Source organism: Cupressus sempervirens, chromosome 7 (assembly GCF_028749045.1).
Source record: "Cupressus sempervirens isolate cs-2001-9-10 chromosome 7, ASM2874904v1, whole genome shotgun sequence".
NCBI lineage: Eukaryota > Viridiplantae > Streptophyta > Pinopsida > Cupressales > Cupressaceae > Cupressus > Cupressus sempervirens.
This window is the reverse complement of record NC_143124.1, coordinates 29957604-29971837: the sequence shown is the minus strand read 5'-3', so window position 1 is coordinate 29971837 and position 14234 is coordinate 29957604. Positions and strand designations below refer to the sequence as shown.

At 33.5% G+C, this 14234-nt stretch overlaps 1 pseudogene across 1 annotated transcript; it reads left to right on the top strand.

Moving 5' to 3' along the window:
• Positions 1 to 8718: 8718 nt before the first annotated feature.
• On the top strand, positions 8719 to 10952 carry LOC149545270 (3-ketoacyl-CoA synthase 9 pseudogene; annotated as a pseudogene). The gene has a single exon (XR_016353557.1). The product of XR_016353557.1 is annotated as a 3-ketoacyl-CoA synthase 9 pseudogene (transcript).
• Positions 10953 to 14234: the final 3282 nt, after the last annotated feature.

Sequence of the window (14234 nt, the reverse complement as noted above, 5' to 3'; positions counted from 1 at the left end):
ACAAATATGGGATATTGGCATTACACATGTTTGGAATGAAGACATCCTCTGATGCATGAGAGGCCTGTTCTTTATCAATATCTACATTTTTTATGACGGCTTTCTATTTTGATCAGAATTCCTTTATGCTCTGCGGTTGCGCGGGATTCATTCTTTAACCTTCCCTATTCCTTCATTTGCGTGAGTTGATTTTTGTCCTTGTCGCCTCCAAATGCTGTGGTCTGTTGCTTCTCTCCCATGCTCTTACCTGGGTGGGGCTCTTTGCTTTATGCATGGAGTAACCTTGGATCCTGCTACTCATGCGGCTTGGACTATGGCGTGAGCTGTAGGCTTCATGGAATCTTCTTTTACGCAGGGTCGCTCCTTTCTACCCTCTTCTATCAGCTTGCTTCACAACTCGGGGCATCCTGATATTATAGTTATGATTCAATCTATGGGCGCCATTCTTTAATATTATTGCATTGCGTGCTACCTTGCTACTCCGGCTATAGCTTGACTGGAGAGGGCAGAGCGGAGGGGGGAGCAGTGGAGAGCAGGGAATTATAGCTAACTCCCATCCCAACTTTGCTTGCATGGCGAAATAGCAGGGGCCCTCATGAATTCTCTTCCTTTCCTTCCTCCACCCACGGATTGAACCAAGCTTTGATCGTCCCCCATCCCTGCATCTCTCTCAATCGGTTGACTACTCGCCTCTGGAACACTCTACTGAACCCCTGTTTATATCTGCTATTGGTTCTTTTATATGGCATCCTCTACTTAGCAAGCCGTGGACTTTGCACTTATATTAATTTGTTTCATGGTGAGCTTTTGGCCATTGGATGTCAAAAATTGTTTCAATACTCTACACGATAAAACCACATAACGTGCAAACTTTACCAAGATTTTCTACTATAATAAAACCATGAATACAATCTTCAACCTCATCCTTGTCATTTCTAGAAAATTTTCACAAAATGTTGTAAATCTTGATAAATTTAGCTCGGCCCCAAAGTGGGTCCGACTAAAAAAAATTTCGTTTCCAAACAGCTAAGCTAGAAATTGATCAACTGAACACTCTCAAACTGATTAGAATCAAGTTTGATCATTGATTTTTAATTAGAAACTCATTTTTATCCCCTTTTTGCACCATGTCACTTTTCATGTTAGGAGGACTGTTGACTGCCTTTAAAAACTGACCCGAACAATAGACTAAGCTCTGAAACTCAGGATCTCTGTTCTCTCTAACATGTTCACAGGCTTGCCAAATCTCATTGCATGACGACATCAAGGTCAAAAGATATTGACCTCCGAAGTTGCTAAAAATTAAACTTTAATTCACCTGCAGATAAACATGTTAGAAAACTGGAAAGTGCGTTTGGATTTGGCTTGGAAAACTAGGCAAATGAGCACATGGCAAAATGAAAACTGGGGTGCTCATTCTTTTTCATGAGGACATTACGGATCTACGATTTAGGATCATGAAAAATAATAGGGTGCAAATGGTGATCAGTCAAAGTGGGCTACTCAGAATTTTGCAAATTGGACATGCTGACAGAAAGCATTTTTTGCGAATGGAATTGACCTGGAAAAGTGTGCAAATGGATTCGTCATGACTTACAAACTGGCATACTTAAAGAATTTTCAGTGGACAACATAGGGGTACAATCCATTTGATCTTTCCAATCACGAATTTCAAGTTATAACGTCACGAACTAGGGTACTAATAAATCTGCAAGTGCTGACACCAACAAAAAGTCAAAAATTCCATTTTGAATCACGCTTGAAAACTGATCAAACGGATTCGTCATGATATGAAACTTGAAATATAACAAGTCTCTGACACCTAAAATGAAATACAATAAAAATTTCAACATTCAGGTCAACTGGTTAAAATTTATTGCACGTCAAACAAGGCTTCCCAGAATTAGGTGCAAAGTGCAAAAGCATGAAAACAGTAACTAACCAACTTTGAGGGATTCAAAACCTATTCAAATGGACTTGAAACGATTCAAAATCTGAAACATAAGTTCTCAGGTATGGATATTAGATACTCTCAAAGTGGTGAGTCATGAATCATTTCTAGGTACGATATATTCAATGGCAAACACAGCCTCCTTTCGCTGTTTGACACTTAGGTGAAAATGCAAGATTGACAATTTCTGAAAATAGGACTTCGCCGAATAGCTCAGAATGATGATCTAACTTCATGGAACACATGGACAGGCTAAAAGTAGGGTGTTAGAAACAGTAAACACCATTTAGGCTTCAGATTGGCAGTCAGATACATAGGCATCAAAAAGCTTTCATAGGGCTTAAATTCTCCACAGTGCTCAAAATCAGGGCTACAATTTTGAGCGCCAACAGGGCTCATTTAGACACATAATTAGGTTCCATTTTTTTTTTGAAAGTGATTAATTTTTCATCTACTTTCTAGATTTACAATCAAATTATAGGCTTGTGCAAATAGAAATATCACTTTTAGAAATAGGTCCATTCTTTGCATTGTATTGTTTCAAATTTGTTGTATTTCTGAGCTACATTGTAAAGTTCCAGATTTGAACTATAAGACGGGGTTGTAAATAGAAAATCAGAAGTCCACTAAGGTCAAAATTGACAAAGTGGCCCATTGTAATTGAACTACCTATAAAGTGCCAAATCATACATTAGGGGGGGTTGATTGATTATTTTTGCATTTTGGGGGGTTCATTAAATGATCTCATGGAGTCTTCTCACATATGTCAGTATGGTTTTCAACCAAAATTGACAACGACGAATTATCCCAAATGGAGTGTTTTGATGCTTGATCATCTAAGAGAACATCAGGAAGAGTTTCCTTATCTCTCCTTGAAGATATTGCCACCTAATCCTACTTGGAGACATGTTTCTACACTTCTTCACTTTCTATATCAGAGTATGAGTGAGGAAACTTTTTTCTCCTCTTAGTATGGAAAGTTTTCCTCATGACATTTGGATGGCTCTTTGGGAAGAATATGAGATCCTCAAGTCCCTCTATTTCTAGAGGACATTCTATCTTTAGTCACTCTAGTTATGGTACCTCCAACTCCAAATGAGATCCCACCTCCTACTGCTCTTGTTTCTTATACTAATCTAGTTCCAACCACAAATGCTCCTAATTTAGTGTAGGAAGATATACCATATTTTCCTACTTTAGCTTCATGGGATGGCTTCCTTCCAGACATTGTAGTGCTATTCGTGGAGTCTCACATTGAAGATGTGGAAGACATCATTGATGACATCAATCTTCTCTTTGTTGAGGAGACTTCTTCACTCATTACGAGGAGACATTCTGACCCTCAACCACTTGATTGTTCTAACATGATTGTGGCTTCTTTACAGTAGTTGGAGAATGACTCTTTCACTTATGAGGAGTCATATCAGTCTATGGAGATTGCATTCCAGTTTCCTTAGACATCCTATTTTTTGAGGATTTTTCCTATCAATTGGGGAGCATTCTCTACCACACCTATAACACAATTTCTTTCTACAAGGAGGAACATTATTTAGCTTTCATAGTGCAATTTTGCCTACATCATTGAGGGGAGGCACCATTTCTTCTCTTCCTACATTTTCCTATCAAGATGCTTCATTGTCTTTGGAGCTTGATTCAACATCATACATGGACATGCTTCCTTGTTTGCCACCTTCTTGAGCATTCACCAGATTGGTTTGTGGCATCTTCATTCATCAAGGACCTATCAAAATTTGAGAATATTTTAGAGGCAACATCCATTGCATACTACATCTAGATTCCTCTTCCATCTTCCTATCCATAGTGGGAAGCATACTTGCACCTATATTTGGTGTATCTTCTTCCCTAAGGGAGAAATATTGTTTGTCAGCATTGGATTTTCTTTTGTCCTCAAGCACTTATCATTTGGAGATCCTTCACTAAGGGGTGGATTTCATCGAGGGATTCTCTATTGTATATGCATGATGCATGTCATGATGGGGGGGTGGGGGTGGGGGTGGTCTTGTTTACTCCATCCATTCATGCATCTTTCTTTCTTGTACTTTTCTCTCTTTTTGGGGGATAGTTTTTCCCATGAGGTTTTTCCTCTTTCTTTGTTTGCAAAGAGATTTCATTACATTTCAACATTGCATTGTACTTGGGTCATTTCATCATAGCTTTTGTGGGCTTAAGTAAATTCCACTAAGTTGCACTCAAGTAGGGGTGTTAGTGTAAAAAAATAATTATTTACACTTTACTTAAGTTTACTTAGGATAAATGCATTATTTTATTATTTCTTAGGTTAGACAACTAGGAGTTTGTGTACTCATATGAGTTGTCTTGTTGACAACATAAGAGTAAGCAACTCCAATTTAGCACATGGTATCATAATCAACTGAGTTGTCATGTTGAGAACATAGTTGTTCACACTCTAATTAAGCACATGGTGTCTACAACATCTTTTTACGTGACACACCTATGTTAAGCTTATCCTCTCATCATCACACTAACTTCTGTGCTCAATGGAGGATAATCCACTGGCCTTTATATACAGGCACTCTTAGTGTAGTATACAATGAATTGAATATCATATTGTTATTCTGGTCATACTCAGTTGGTCTATTTTGTACTAGTTATTGTGCTTCTTGGTCTTGGGCGAATTTTTCCCTAAGGAAAATTCTTACACGGTATTAGAGCTATACCAAATTCTTACAAGAATAACACTGATCATATTAGGAAATGTTCCCAAAATATTAGGTCAAAACATTCAGACAACTTTGAGATCTAAGATGCAAAGTAAAAAGTTAGAAACTTGGATAAATTTTGAATACAATTGTGCACTTGTTACTTGCTACAAATGCCATGATAAGGTGTTGAATGACAATGTTTTAGACCTGTATGCATTTTTGAAATAATCTAACTCTTTGTCTAACTTTCTTCTTTCCATATTTGAATAAACTACCACATCATTATGTAAAACATCTAAAATACTCTCTCGAGTTTCTTACCAACCATTATACTAAATGAGAGAAATTTAATCTTTAAAATATTTCCAAGTCTCTTAAATAGAGAGTTAGAATTTATTATAAGAGTCATTTACCTCTATCCACATTCAATCACCAGTCATAGTAGATATGTTCATCCAATCATGGCTATTTATAATTATAGCATGTTCATATTCATTAAGATTAACCTTTACTATTTATACTTTCTTATAGTACAAATCTTTGTTTAAGACAACTATATTCAACAAACTCTCAATGATTACTTAAAATAGGTGTGAAATCCCCAAAATATCCATTACTCGATTCTAGTGTTGTGGGGAAGATCCCAAAACCCCACCATTTGGGAAATTACAACAAAAAAAGATTGGAGGAGATGAAATAAAAAATTGTAAAGTACAAGAGGACATTAAGTATTGTAGTAAATAAGATAAAAGCAATCATAATTTACAAAAGTGTAAGAGACTAGTAACTATTTAAACCTTCAAATTATTTCTTGAAGATATAGAAAAGAAGAAAGTTATTACACATAAGGAATCAAATACCTTAACTCATAATTCCAAATTTGTCACTGAGTCTTGTTAGAAATGTTAGGGTTGTCGTTGCACCAAAAGATCAACTTGTCAATGCTTGATATAAAAAATAGTGTTATAGAACCACATGAGCCGATTAAGCCATGTCGCAAACCCCACAAGGAATGTTAGTTCACTGCCAACAACTCCTCTCCCAGCATCACTCATTGTAGCCTACTAGATTCGAACCAGTGACCAAGCTATGATACCAATTGTTAGAAAGGCTTTTTGTTGCACCAAAATATTGACATGCTAGTGCTTGATACAACCAATAGTATTATAAAACTATAAGAGGCAATTAAGCCATGTCACAAACCCCTTGAGGGATGTTGGCTCACTGCCAACATGTCTATTATTCGGTATGGTACAAGTATTGGTATAGTTCATCAAAAGTTTAAAACCTATTGAATTGAAAAGGAAAAGAGGATAAATCAGTTGGTAGAATCATAAAGTACCATGATTGCATAGATGGATATCTCACAACATGCAGTCAAGTCAACTAAATAGGTATTGGCTTACCTAGATATGTGTATAGTGGATTGAATGAAAGAGATAACATTCAACCCACATGGTCAAAAAGTCATTGTTGAAAATCTTGTCAAAGCTTGGCATATCGACTTAGCAGTCTTAAAGGCTAAGTATACTAATATTTTCAATCATTTGTATATATTGTAATATGAAACTCTACTCTCAATCTTAATAAAATTAACTATCTGTATACTACCTTTGTCATTGTTGTCCAAGGGGGAGTAGTATGGGTACGAAAATTTTGATGTAGTAAGGGGGAGCACTACATGATTTTTGATGTAATGTGGATTAGTATGAAAATTTGTTTTGATTATTTTAGGGGGACTTGAGTTTAGGAATTTGTAATTTTATATTCATAAGGTTATGTATATGTCACTTGGAGTCAAAGTCATAGTCATTTTTTTCTAAGTCTTCTAAGTGTTTCCATCAATGCCAAAGAGGGAGATTATTGGCATATGATGATGATGATTTTTTTTTTTTTGATGGTCACATATTATTGCTCATATGCTTTCATTTCTAGAAACTACTCTATTACCAAAAGAGAAGTTAGATTTATTGATTAGGATTTGATTGCATAGAAATATTTGGTTAAGCATTCAGGCAACCAAATTTTATCACAATTGGACAAGAATATTTACAAGTATGGTAATAAAATGCAGTTTATAGGTGAAAAGAAAGTGTGTTTTATACACTACAAAAGATGTGTTTTAAATATCTAAGATCACTTCAAAAGATGCCACGTGCAAAGTATGTTTTGGAGGTAATCTTAATGGTATTTCTACTTGGAGTAAAAAAGTTGAAACAATTTTATAAAATTGAGATTGTAGTCATTTATATAAATATGTTTGATCAATTTTTTTATCAGGATGTCTCCAAAGTTGTCAATGATCACATTTAGCAATCTAATCCACCACACTTGGATTTTCAAGGTGGATTTTTCGTAATAATTTTAGTCTTTTATCACCAATCTAAAGAGTGAATATATAATTGATGGAATCAAAGAGAGGGGATTGCTTTGATTGAGACTATTAGAGACAAAGTGAAGAAGTGAAGGATTTGAGTCTATGCTATCATAACAATGGAATTATTAGATCTATCATGCATAAAATTGCCACTGTAAGATCATTTAATTGAGTTTACTAGTCAAGGGCAATTTATCGACTTATAGTTAAAATGTTTTTACAAGATTGCTTATAATAAGGTTTTTCAGAATTCTATATGATTTGCTGTAAAATCCTTTAACCGGGTGGTCTCATAGACCGATATCTAAATGACATGGAAAAATCTAATTGTTGCAGTAAGATCTATGGCTAGGAATTTCCACTATGGTTTTTCCCTTATTCCTAGGGTTTCCACAAAACCAACAATTATGTTATTGTGCTTATATTGTGGATGCTTGTTTTACTAAATGTTTGCCTTAGCTTGTCAATTGCTTGTTTGTCAATTTAAATATTTATGAGAAGATTTTCAAGATCCATGATTGTATTGATTCAAGCCACCTTCCTTGCCTCCCCCGTGCCTAATAAGCCTAACCTAAATTCTAAATACATTTCACTATTTGTAACACCTTTACAAAAATATAACAAATAAATAAGACAAAGAAGCAATAAGTTAACTCACCATTACTTGCAACAAATTATTGAAATATAAAACTAAAATTTAAACAGCTGAAATGTGATTTTAATAACCATGAATTATATCAAATCCATATCTATAAGTCTAATCCAAAACTATAAATCTGAAGCTATAAATGAAAGGTAAGGTAGATAAAATAAAACCAAAATCTAAGAAATATATTTAACCACATTTGTATAAATTATATTACCCTAACTAAAAGGGGCCCAAAGCACGAAGGTAGGTCACCACTACAAATGCACTAGAAATTACATTTCGTTAGTTTAGTTTTGTTAAAATTGGATATTGCCTTTAACAATTTTATCATTATTCTGGTAAAAATTTGAGAACACCAATTGCAACGTTTGCCTGGCACCTACCATGTCTACCTAGATAATAACATTTCTATTTTTGCTGGATAACACACGTTTCCATGAATGAAGGTTGACATTCTCAAGGCTTTGTGGTCTTGAATAAAAGTAGGAGTTTTTTATTAACGTACTTTTTGTGGACTAAAAGTTTGTAATTCCGTTTGATACTGAATAAAACTTCCACGCGTCAATACTTGCTTGAACTCGATGATTTGTGTCGTGTATTAATGATCAAGAGATGACTTGGGAAACTGTATAAATCCCGTTAGATCAACTACCCAGTTGAATGAAATGTAACGCTCTGTATTGATCAATATGGTGGCTTAATTTCAGTTATCTGATCAACAACCTTTTAGAATCAAATTGTGTCCAATACGGCGGCTTAGTCTGATTAAATTAACAACATTTTGTAGTACATTTTAATTAGTTTGAAAGCAAAGTCACTTGTTGTTTATTATTTTGGAGATCAAAACATTTGCAGATTGAGTGACGTAGGACAACTAACTCGGATTTAAAATGAAAATAGTCAATCTGGGTCTTTCTTCAGGCACTCTATCAATGAGGTTATGTCACGTTAGCATGTATGAATAAAATAACTTCTGAAACAATCAATTCATTATAATATGGATTACCATGCTCTTCTGTGATAACATTATAAATAGTCTTGTAGTCCCTTATTATTGTAAGTCATGTTTAAACTTATATACAGATTGCTGTATGGTAGAATATAAAACAATCTTTTGTCTCTAGATGTCTCTTCCCCTGTCATTGATATATTATTAAAATGACTGTTTTCAAGTTTTAAGTGATCGTTTTGAAGGATTTCTGTGTGAGCTTTCTATTTATGGTTCTCTATGTGAAGAAGCCTTGTAAGCCATTGTAGCATTGTGGGTTTTGGTATGTGAATGATTCTTCATAGCCATTGCGTTGATTGAGCTCATAGCTCAGGGTTTTGTTTGCAAGCTGTTATATATTTGGTTTTGGTCATTTTTGAACTACATGCCATATCATACCAGTTTTCATTGGGTTAAGAGTTTATTACTTCAGAATATAGTTAGTTGCTGTAAGGAAGTTTCATGGTACAGTCTTGCATTGTATTGTAGGGTTCTACCTAAGAATATATGAATTAATATATAAGATTGTATACCATTGTATTGTATTGTAGGGTCTTTACTTAATAAGATCTGAATTGATATATAAGATTTTACTTGAGATTATCGGGCACTACCAAAATGGTGAAAGAGGAGGGATTTTTGTCAACAGAGATTGTGAGCAAAGGGGTTGAGAGCTCAGGCCCTAATGCAGGATCCCATAAGTTGTCAATTAGGGTTCAAAGGAAATTACCCGACATCTTGCACTCTGTCAATTCCAAGCATGTTAAGCTAGGGTATCATTATTTGATTAGCAATGCTATGTATCTCTTGGGAATTTCTCTTCTGCTTGTGATGATAGGAGCCTTAAGGAAGAAAGATTTATGGATACTCTGGGAGCAGCCTTTCTTTGATTCAGTAGGATTTTTGTCTGTGTGTGGCTTGATTGGATTCTTTGCTTGTGTCTACTATATGTATAGTCCAGGAGCCATATACTTGGTAGACTTTGCATGCTACAAGCCATCTGATGAATTCAAGGTAACAAGAGACTATTTCATGTCCCACTCTCGTGAAACAAGGCTTTTTGATGAGAAGAGCCTGGAATTTCAGAGGAAGATTCTAGAGAGATCTGGTCTAGGAGAGCACACATACTTTCCAGGAGCCATTTTGGCCTCTCCACCTAGACTGACCATGAGAGAAGCTCGCTTAGAATCAGAGATGGTTATGTTTGGTGCCTTGGATGAGCTGTTTGAGAAATGTAAAGTGAGGCCCAAGGACATTGGGATTCTTGTGGTGAACTGCAGCTTGTTCAATCCAACTCCATCATTGTCTGCCATGATTATCAATCACTACAAGATGAGAGGCAACATTTTGAGCTTCAACTTGGGAGGAATGGGGTGTAGTGCGGGGATCATAGCACTTGATCTTGCACAAGACATGCTTCAGGTTCATGATAATTCATATGCAGTAGTTGTGAGCACTGAGAACATTACATTGAACTGGTATCATGGGACAGATAGATCAATGCTTTTGCCCAATTGTTTGTTTCGCATGGGAGGTGCGGCCATTCTCTTATCCAACAAGAGAAAAGATAGAAGGAGATCAAAATACCAGCTTTCACACATTGTGAGGACTCATAATGGACAAGATGATAGGAGCTATGGGTGCGTTTTCCAAAAGGAGGACTCCAAGGGGACCAAGGGCTTGACAATATCCAAGGAGCTCATGGCAGTTGCAGGCCATGCACTTAAAGCCAACATAACAACACTGGGTCCATTAGTACTTCCTCTATCAGAACAGATCCTCTTTGCTCTCATACTCTTCTCTAGAAAAGTACTGAAGATGGACGTAAAACCCTATATCCCAGACTTCAAACTAGCTTTTGAGCACTTTTGTATTCATGCGGGAGGGAGGGCAGTGCTTGATGAGCTGCAGAAGAATTTATCATTGTCAGATCAGCACATGGAGCCATCAAGGATGACTCTTCATAGATTTGGCAATACATCAAGCAGTACACTGTGGTACGAGCTTGCATACATGGAAGCCAAACAAAGAGTCAAAAAAGGTGACAGAGTGTGGCAGATAGCATTTGGTTCAGGATTTAAATGCAATAGTGCTGTTTGGAAGGCCTTGAAGACCATTAAAAAACCCGATAAAAGCCCATGGCTGGATTGCATTGACAACTACCCCGTAGAGATTCCAGAGTTTCAGAAAATATGATCCTCCCATTGTTTAGGTAATAGTTTGAAGTCAGGGCATTGGTCCTACCTTTCTTATATATAAATAAATTTTTGTATGTTATGGTAAAGTAACAACGTTCGCTTTTATTGCCGAGTTATTATTTATAGTTATTGTTCTAGCATATGCTATTTTTCATTTTCTATATTTCTCATATACTTATATTTCATGACACGAAACTTCCATATAAAGTTGAAAACTAAAAGAATCGCACGAGCCATTGTTTCACAGATGAGCATATTTTATGTTTTCAAGTAAAAAAAAATTGTTCGCGGTAATTCTCCCCAATAATATGTAGTACCCGCCCCTAGTTCGCATTTTTGTTATCATTGTCGAATTCTTTTAGGCCAGTTTTATGCTTATGATTAGTAGCATGACCTTGAGTTTATAGTTATTGTTTCAGATTCAGTTGATTTTTATGATGAGATTATTTGGTACTCTATATTTCATGTATGTATGATGATTATTCGGTATTTTCAGTTATTGATGATGATAAGTTAAATGGATTATAATATGTGTTTTCTTATGGATACTTACCCCATACTTGCATGTGTATGGTGTGCGTGTTTGTTTTCTTTATGTATGGTGTTTCTGACGTGGTTAAGAAAGGGAGTCGTAGTCACCTGCTAGTCGGGATCTACACGATGCACCACTTCCTATTATTGCTTGTTTAGCTTAGAATATTGTGTCTGTACATGCATGAATTTTATGCAGGTTGCAAGTACCGGGTATCGACTTATTTGAATTGTCAGGATGAGCGTACCCTATCGCATTATCTCAATGGTAAGAGAGGGGAGATAAATCTTAAGTCCAAATCGCAACACTTTAAGCCATTTGTCCTAATTGACAATTAGGACAAGTATCTAAGTTGAGTACCCTCCGAATGCGTCGAATGACGTTAATTCGTGATTATAACCCTTTGTTTGATTTAGTATGTGTTTTGCTATGATGGGTTTTCGTATGTTGTCTTTATGAGTCTTTGGTGTATTTTCTATTAATTAAGTGTAATTAAAAGATTAATTAATGAATTAATTTAATGAGAAATTATTATGATGTTTAAATATTTAATTATATTTAATTAATTGAAAAATTAATTAAATAAAAAGAATTAAATTCGGAGATAAAAGCTATAAGTTTAAATTTAGAATGTGATAATATTTATTTAATTTAATAATAATATATTTAGAGTTCATTTTTAAATAAATGCTAAATATTATTGTTATTTAAGTTAATCAAATATTTTATCAATTAAGTTTCTAAAATAAATTAAAAACGTGAAAAGATATTAAATTATGAAAAAGATTAAAGTTTGCATGATGCGTGCATGAGTTGAAAATAGAAGAAAATTAATTAAAAGATAAAATAAGAATAATAATGTTATAAAGTGCGCATGGCAATCAAAGTAATAAATTATTTAAAAAAAAAGAAAAGAAGTCAAGTGAAAATTAAATAAAGTTATTTAATAATTCACTTAACGTGCATGAAACGATAAAAGTAAAGATGAAGAAAGACTAATAAAAGTTAATATGGAGTTAAGGGTTGTGAGCAAAGAGTTCTCCCGAGTGAACGCACAATCAGTTCCCCGATTTAAGGAGAGAACTCTTTATCACAATTAGAGGGTTCTTTTTTGAAAAAAAAGAATTTGGGGAGCAAATTTGAAAGCGAATTTTGGAAAGGAATTTTGGGAAAACTGTTAGAGAAAAGTTCTTGGATAGAAGCGAATTCTCTCGTAAATCTTCTAGGCATCATGATTTAGCATCAGAACCAGGTAGGTTCTTGAGTTTTATGCACCCAGTTAAAATTATGTTACTTAGCTAATCCTGTCTTCTTCAAGCCTGTGATTATTGTGATCGAATTTTCTAAATTTCGTAGTATGAATCTTTCATTCTCTTGTCTGAATCTTATGATATTCATATTGTATCTCATTTGTACGCTAGGATTGAAAGAAAAATAACCAAATTGAAACTCTGTTCGTAGGTAAAAGAAAAACGTAGTTAATATGGGAAGGGTTTGAGATTTAAAAGATAATTTTTAAATTAGAGATTAATTGGTTAAATGTATTATTTTTTTTCTAATCAGATTAATGTTGAAATCGATTATTAAAAAAATAAAATAATAATAATAATAAAAAATATAATATTATGTTTGAATTTTATTTTATTAAATTTTAATAAAATGTAAATTTAAATGTATTTACATATATAAATAGAAACGTTTTAATGGAAAAGAAACACTTATATTAAAAAAAAAAAAGATTAAAAAAGAAGAAGAAAATAAATAATGATAAATACATTGTTTTATGTGTTTTAACTTATTACAAGATTAATATAAAATAAGCGAATCTTTAAAAAGAAAAGAAAAAAAAAAAATGTTTATGAAAACATTTTATAAAAACAAGGAGAAATATTCTTAAAAAGAAATTTATTAAAATTTGATTGGGGAGGGATTAACCCGTACACCCCCCAACTTACCTTTTTACCTTCACGCGTCCCTGCAACATTAGTTTAATGTGTTTCTTGTTATTAATTTAGAGTTGTTTTTATAAGGGGATATCAACTTTATAAAGTTAATAAGAATGTATAAATTTTATAAGGGGTTTTATATTTAAAGTTTCTTTTAAAACATTTTATATACGTAATGTTTTAAAGTTATCATAATTAGATAACTTTTTAATTAATATGATTTGTAAATAATATTATTATTATTTAATAATTTTAATTAATAGATTCTAATATTAAATGTGTTATTAATTTATAATACTTTATTAATATTATGATTATTTAATAGTATTTATTGATAGATTTTATTATTATTTGTTAATTTAAATATTAATGTATTTTAATATAGTTTTTGTAATTATTAATTTATTAATAGTTTTTTTTTAGTTAAATATTAATAAATTGGTAATTAATGAAGATATTAATATAAGTATTTAGATCAATAATTATTAATTAATTTAATTAAAAATTAGTTTAATTAAAGTTAATTAATAATGGATATTATTTGATTAAATTGTAGAATTATATTATTGATTTAAAACATGATGGGAGGGTAATTCTAGTTTCATTCGAACAAGTGAATGAGTCAACTTGTAGGGTAATCTAGAAATCTTTTGAACTTGAATCATACCTTGAAACGAAAACTGAAAGTCTAATGTTTAACTCAATTGCATGTTTTCAAATCCAAACTGTTAGACTATTATGTTTTCTATTTATTGTCTATGCTTTGGGGTGTTTCGGGGTTGATTAGATGTTGACCAGTTATAGGTTGTTACCAGAGGCTCGGGGCTTATGCGATTGTGATATTATGATGATTTGTTCTCGATCTTTCTAAACCCAACCATGGTGATGTGTGATATGCTCTATGATGGA